This window comes from Asparagus officinalis, unplaced genomic scaffold (genome assembly GCF_001876935.1).
Source record: "Asparagus officinalis unplaced genomic scaffold, Aspof.V1 AsparagusV1_Un458, whole genome shotgun sequence".
In the NCBI taxonomy this organism is placed as follows: Eukaryota; Viridiplantae; Streptophyta; class Magnoliopsida; order Asparagales; family Asparagaceae; genus Asparagus; species Asparagus officinalis.
The window spans coordinates 12,642-19,745 of record NW_017972723.1 but is presented as its reverse complement, the minus strand read 5'-3'; the positions used below and the strand labels follow the sequence as shown (position 1 = coordinate 19,745).

At 38.1% G+C, this 7,104-nt stretch overlaps 1 pseudogene; it reads right to left on the bottom strand.

Annotated features, from left to right (window-relative positions):
* Positions 1-257: 257 nt before the first annotated feature.
* Positions 258-1,588, bottom strand: LOC109827815 (annotated as a pseudogene).
* Between the last annotated feature and the right edge of the window lie 5,516 nt (positions 1,589-7,104).

The window sequence follows — 7,104 nt, the reverse complement described above, 5'->3', positions numbered from 1 at the left end:
AACATATACCCCACCATATTTATTCACTCATCTTTCTTATTTCATATATTATTTATTATTAGTATTACAACTAATATATTTATAATTATAGTTTTAGAAAAATTCAATATTCAATAAATAATATATAATATTTACATATATTTTTTAATTTTAATTTTTAATATTATTTTTAAATTGACATAAAATAACACACAATTTTATTAAGCACACGAAAAACCAAACATACAAATTATTGATAACATAAAAGAAAACACGCGAGCAATTGGTAAATCTAGTCGAGAGTTGTTCCAAATTTTTGCCAAATGTGTTCGACAAGATCTTTCTTCAACTGAATATGTTGAGCCCTATCACGTAGTTCAGTTCTAGTATGAATATTTGATTCTGATCTTCCTTGAACGTGCACTTGGAACTCGGGCAACACTTCTGTATGAACATTGAAAGAGGAGCTAGAGCTAGAGCCAGAATTGTTAGATGGTTCGAAGTCGAGATTTTCCCAGTTCCGTGAATACGTATCTCGCTCATCCTCGACTATCATGTTATGTAAAATAATGCATGCCCTCATTATTTTTCCTAAGACATCAAGATCCCACATTCTAGCTGGTTGGCGAACAATAGGGAACCGTGCTTGGAGAACCCCGAATGCACGTTCCACGTCCTTCCTGCATGATTCTTGTTGTTTGGCAAATAATTGTTGCTTGTTGCCGTGGGGCATTTGAATTGACTGGACGAAGACAGGCCATTTAGGATAGATTCCATCAGCTAGATAGTATGCAAGATTGTATTGTCGCCCATTCACAGTGAAGTTTACCTGTGGCGCTTCACCGGACTCAATGTCATCAAAAACTGGCGACCTATCTAGTACATTTATGTCGTTCAATGTACCAGGCAAGCCAAAAAAAGCATGCCATATCCACAAATCATATGACGCAACCGCCTCGAGAATGACTGTTGTCGTGCCTTTGTGCCCACTAGTAAACTGCCATTGCCAAGCCTTAGGACAATTCTTCCATTGCTAGTGCATCCAATCGATACTTCCAATCATCCCGGGGAAACCACGCTCCTGACCAACATGGAGCAACCTATGCAAGTCTTCAACATTTGGTCGTCTTAAGTATTCATTTTCAAACAAGGCTATTACCCCTTCACAAAACTTGCGAGTACACTCGATTGCAGTGGATTCCCCTATCTTCACGTACTCATCACAAGCATCTGCTGGGACTCCATATGCGAGCATGCGTATGGCAGCCGTACATTTCTGGATAGGTGTTAAACCAAGCTTACCAGCATTGTTCCGTCTCAGAGTGAAATAGTCGTCGTAATTGGATAGAGAGTCCACAATTCGTAAAAAGAGAGGCCTTTTCATTCGATACCTGCGTCGGAATTGTGCATCAGTGTAAGTGCACGATTCGGCAAAGTAGTCTGCCATGAGCCTCTCGTGCGCTGCATGATGATCTCTGTATATGGATTTTCTCTTATGTGTTTTTTCATTTCTCCTTTGCAACTCTTCTAGTAGTTCTTGCTGCCTCTCAAGTATTTTGTCTTCCAACTCCCATTGTCGTTTGAAGAACTCACTTAGGATTGGATCCATTTGATGATATGAAGAACAAAATGTTGATAGGTATACTTATGATGTGTATTTGGTCAGGTTTTATAATGAATGGTATGTGCTCAAATAATTGACTTGAGCATGCAACTAGTGGAACATGTGTCTTAGGGCATGCATTTGCAGAACAAGTGTTGTCACACATGCATTACCACTGCCAAGTGCTGTCACTCATGCATTACCACTGCCAAGTGTTGTCACACATGCATTACCACTGCCAAGTGTTGTCATTCATGCAATAGTAGATCCATGTGTAGTAGGGCATGCAATTGCAGGGTGTTGTCATTTCATCTTTGATTTTTTGTGCAGTGATAAGTCTGTCTCATTTTGTATTGTTGTGCGTGTGTAGTCATTTTAGCTTTTGTATTATTTTGAAGGGTGTAGTCATTTCAATCGGATTTATTCAAACGAAAACATAAATTTTATTGAAACATTAAAATGCCATTACAAACATACAACGACTCCGAGGTTGAACACACATAACACAAAACACTTAAACAAGAAAACACACAAGCATAACACGTGATCTTATTTGCCAAATAGATCCTTCCTCAACATTTTCAATAATTCTTCTTCTTCATCGTCTCGATCTGGTTTGTTTCTCAATAACAAATAACTCTCACTATTCTTGGCACGAGCGAGGGCATTCATTGCCTCAACAGTATTTGCTCTCTTCTCTTCCATGGCATCATATGAGATAACTAGAGTGGATAACTCCTCGTCAAGAACAACCTTCGATTTCCTTGAACTGGAAGATTTACTAGAGGAAGCTCTAGCTTTCTTCTTTGCAGCATCCCTTCCCTCTGGACGTACAACAGTAGGAACAGATTCAGCGTTTCGCCACTACTCTTTCTTTTGGATCCACTACTTCCCGATTCATTTAACCCACAGATATATTTTGGTTGATTTCGAACGAGCTTCCATTCCTCAGCCAAAGCAAATTTCCCGTTGTATTTCTCCGAATACAACTCCACAGCCTTCGATATGTATTTATCATCGGACCAACCACTTTTCCTCTCTGCTGGGTTGGAGCTAGAAAACTATGGGGTGTATCCCCATCAACATTTTCAAGAGAGATCTGGGTGGAAAATTCCGGGATATCAGTCGATCCACTACTAAAACGGGGTGTAAGAGGCTCCGTAGGCGGACCAGCGGTTGGAAAGTTCATGGTGGACGGAGCATAGCTGTTTCCAGGAAATGGTTGATACCCATAGGGCATATAAGGAGCATTATACGGGTATTGCATGCCCATATTTTGAGGCATCATATACGGCATCTGAAAATTGGCCTGCATCCCCGTATTCTGAGTATTTTCAGGGCGTTGCATGTTAGAATTTTGAGGAAGATTAGGAAAATTGTAACCTGAGGGGAAATTGTAGTTTTGGGAAGGATCCATGAAGTTTGAAGGTTGCAAAAAAGCTTGAAAATGGAGAAGAAACTAGAGAGAAATGCAAAAAAGAGGAAATAAAGGGTGTAAAATCGTAGATTTTTTCTGGTGTCCAAATGACACAAACTTAGTCTCTATTTATAGATCTTGAAAAATTAGGAATAATGATATAAAAAAAATTAATTCGAATTATTTATGCTCCAAATCTGTAATTTAAATATTAGGTGAAAACAAAATAAAGGGGGTCCAATGAAAAGAGGGCACGTTGCCCATTGTATTAGGTGAATATTTGATTTTGTTTTTTTTATGTAGCTTGTGGGACCCATTCTTTGCTTTTCATGAAATTTCACCGAAGGGAAAATTTTCCCCATCTGCACAAGTAGCGAATTTTCCCTACCCTCTTCCCTAGCTGCTGCATGCAAAAATTGTCACTTTCCCTTCCTGCTGCACATAGTCTAAAATGTAAAGTTTCTTTCCACATCAGTAGTATCAGGATTGTCAGTAGTATCAGGATTCGTCCCGTATTTTAGGTCAAAAAATAATTATTTAATATATATATCATCATCAAATTTTTAATGAATTTGATGGCTAAAAGCTAATTGGAGGATGCTTGGGACTTGGTCAGCTACCTTTACATTTTAAACTAAATTCTATTTTTTTGTTTCTTTCTATTTAATAGTATCGATTTATAAACTTCTTGTATATTGAGTTAAAAATTTCGTTGGGGATTGTAAATTTGAATTCCATTCTTTGAACCTTAATATAGATAATTTTGCTCTCTTTATAGCTACTCTTTTACAAGTACATGTAACATACTAAAGAAGACCATGATACTGTGGTCCACATAGTTTTAATGTTTTCAACTCTGTTCATCCTTTAATTTTTGGACTATCAATGTGTAAGTTGAACTAGGGGTGAGCATAGTTTGGTTCAAACCAATCGAACAGGCTGAAATTTGACGGTTTGGTTCGGTTTTTACTAAAGTTCGGTTTAGGTCGGGTTGAAGTTTTTTCAACCCGAACCGACCGAATTGTATTACTTATTCTAGTTACTATCCGCATCCGCTTAAACCTGACCCGTCATAATTCATATAACATTGCTTTACTGCAGCTTGATATCTTTTTTTCTCACGCGACCTAATAGCGATGAAAATCCCAATAATGGTGTTGGATTTTTTTGGTCAAAACCGCTTTCCAAAATGAGTTTTCAAACTATATATATATTAACTACAAGTACTTTTCATAAATGCTTAGTAGCCTAGTGGAAAGTTTATGTTTTGGTATTTCAAAAGGTTCCTTGTTCGAGGCTTGCTAACGGCAAGCCGAGAAGTGTTTTATTTGAATTAATCACTCATAAGTTCTAGTGGGCTGTGGGCCAATGGGCCGTGGGCCAATGGGTCGGGGATCGGGGCTAATAGGGCTGAGGCGCTAAGTGGCGTTTTGTTAGGCGCACTTTGCGCTTCGCAGCGTGCGGACGAACTACGTATTCGCACGAGGGTGACCCTAGCGTTCTCGTAGTTTGACGATGTTCGTTCGTTCGACGAGGTTCATCTGTCATACGAGGTTCGCCTGTTTGACGATGTTCGTTCATTCGACGAGGTTCGTCTGTCATATAAGGTTCGCTTGTTTGACGAGGTTCGTCTGTCATATGAGGTTCGCCTGTTTGACGAGGTTCACTCGATCGACGAGGTTCGTATGTCATACAAGGTTCGCCTGTTTGACTATGTTTGCTCGTTCCACGAGGTTCGTCTGTTTGACGATGTTTGTCTGTTTGACGATGTTCGTTTGTCAAACGAGGTTCGTCTGATTTGTTGAGACGTGACCCTCGCGTTTCATAGCAACGCATCCATTGATTGCCTCGTATTCAGCAGTTACTATATGCAGCAGTTACAACAACATTAAGAGCAATTTAATGCATTGATGTTACAATCTTAATTGTCATTAAGAATTATAACAGTTACATTAATTGCTAGTGACTCTTGAGCTGGCCTTAGAGGCCTATAAATAGCGCCCTTAGGCAGCTCTTGAAAGAGGATGAAAATTCTCTCGCGAGCGTGGAATACGAACGTCAGTATAGAATACGAACGTCGGAATACCCACGCGAATGAAAATTCTCTCGCGAGCGTGGAATACGAACGTCAGTATAGAATACGAACGTCGGAATACCCACGCGAGCTTGGAATACGAACGTCAGATACGAACGTCGGAATACCCACGCGAGCTTGGAATACGAACGTCAGATTGACGTTGTTGTTGTGCTGTTGATGCAGAAACTATGTCCGTAGGAACCGTGAAACCGAAAGGTTTTGAACCGAAAGGTTCTGAGATCGAGGAGATCTTTTGCCTTGACCGAAAGGTCTGAAACCGAAAGGTTTTGAACCGAAAGGTTCTGAGATCGAGGAGATCTTTTGCCTTGACCGAAAGGTCTTACAGATCGAGGAGATCTTGACAGTACCTTGACCGAAAGGTCTTACAGATCGAGGAGATCTTGACAGTACTGGGTTGGTGCACACCAGAGTACTGTATTACTATTCCTGGAAGCAGTTTGGCCTTGGAATCCTTGCACCGGAGTAGGCCAAATATTACTTTAAGCACAGCGTTTCACAAACGCACATCAATTAATTAAAAAAAATAAAATAACAGCACATCATCCTTCACTGTTTAATTCCAGATTTAACCTCAATTTCCAACAAATGATGTCTTCTCCAATTCTAGGGCTTTTCATCACTCCAGTTCTCTACCTCTCTCTACTGTCTATTTGCTTCTTCTAGTTTGGACCAGTCCATTTTGGAGGTAAAAAAATTAAACCATAATGTTGATTCTAACATTTTCTTGATTTTTCTCCTTGATCGATACACATAATGCAAGATAATCTTTGGATCAGACTACTCTTTGGATCAGACTTATAATTTTATAGAAACTATACCCAATATCTAAATTATTACATAATTTTTTATTTGCTTTGTCTATCAAATTGAGATCACTTTAATTCTTTATGTAAGCTTTCTCTAAAAAATTTATGAAAGCTTTGTCAGGAATCAGATTTTGATTTCTCCATCTAATGTTCATTAGCATTTGATAGTTCATGAATTTTAATAAATTAAAATGTAGGGGACTTCTTTCTTCATCAACAGATTACAGGTAAAGTTAAATTTGGGCATAACATTTATACCTAAGTGAAAACCAAACAAACCGACCCAAACCAAACCGAACCGACTTGGCGGTTCGGTTTGGTTTTAAATGACAGGCAATTTGATTCAGTTTGGTCAAATTTGGCCAAAATCTGAACCGACCAACCGATTTCATAGCCCTAAGTTGAACATAGAATTGGGTATTCGATTGGCTACCTAGCCAGGAGACAATGAAATAAAGTCCAAAACATGATATGTTGTATGGTTATTTGGTTTACTCCAACTTCTCATTCATCAAAATTAGAAAGAAATGAAGGTTCTAACTTATGGACACCTCCTATTGATATTGTGGAAGAGAAATTTGTTTGATGGAAGTACTTATACTGTTTACAAGTCTTTGTTTGTAACACTTCCGAGTTTTTACCTTACTGAACATTTAGTCATGCTTTTCCCATTATTTTTCACACAATGAATGTGGTATATGATGAAAAATAATGGATGATGCCTGATTGTAAAGGGCACAATATTAGTGTTTGTTTCTCTCATAGAAGCCGTCTTTAAAATATGGTCATTTTATAGAATTTATATTTGGTTGTCAATTTATACATAAATTATCTTTAAAGCATTTTTTGTTGCAGTCAAACAACTCACTTTTCAGTTAAGCTTTTTAAGTAATTGACTATGCTAACCTCGATTGTAAAGGGCACAATAAGCTTTTTTAAGCTTTTTAAGTTATTCTCATTTCTGCTACACTCATTTTTGGCACGTATTTTTTAATTGCCCAGCATTCTGATGTAGTCGAAGCATAATCAAAAGAGATAACGATTTTCTAATCCCTTCGTTGATTTGGTTTTAATACCGTCGTTATTGGGTCTCCTAAAAGACGAATGAGTCAATTACCTTTACTAATCATAACTCCTAATCTTAACTGGATTATTATTGAAAATAATATAAAAAACCCAAAACCCAAACCTCCAATTAACC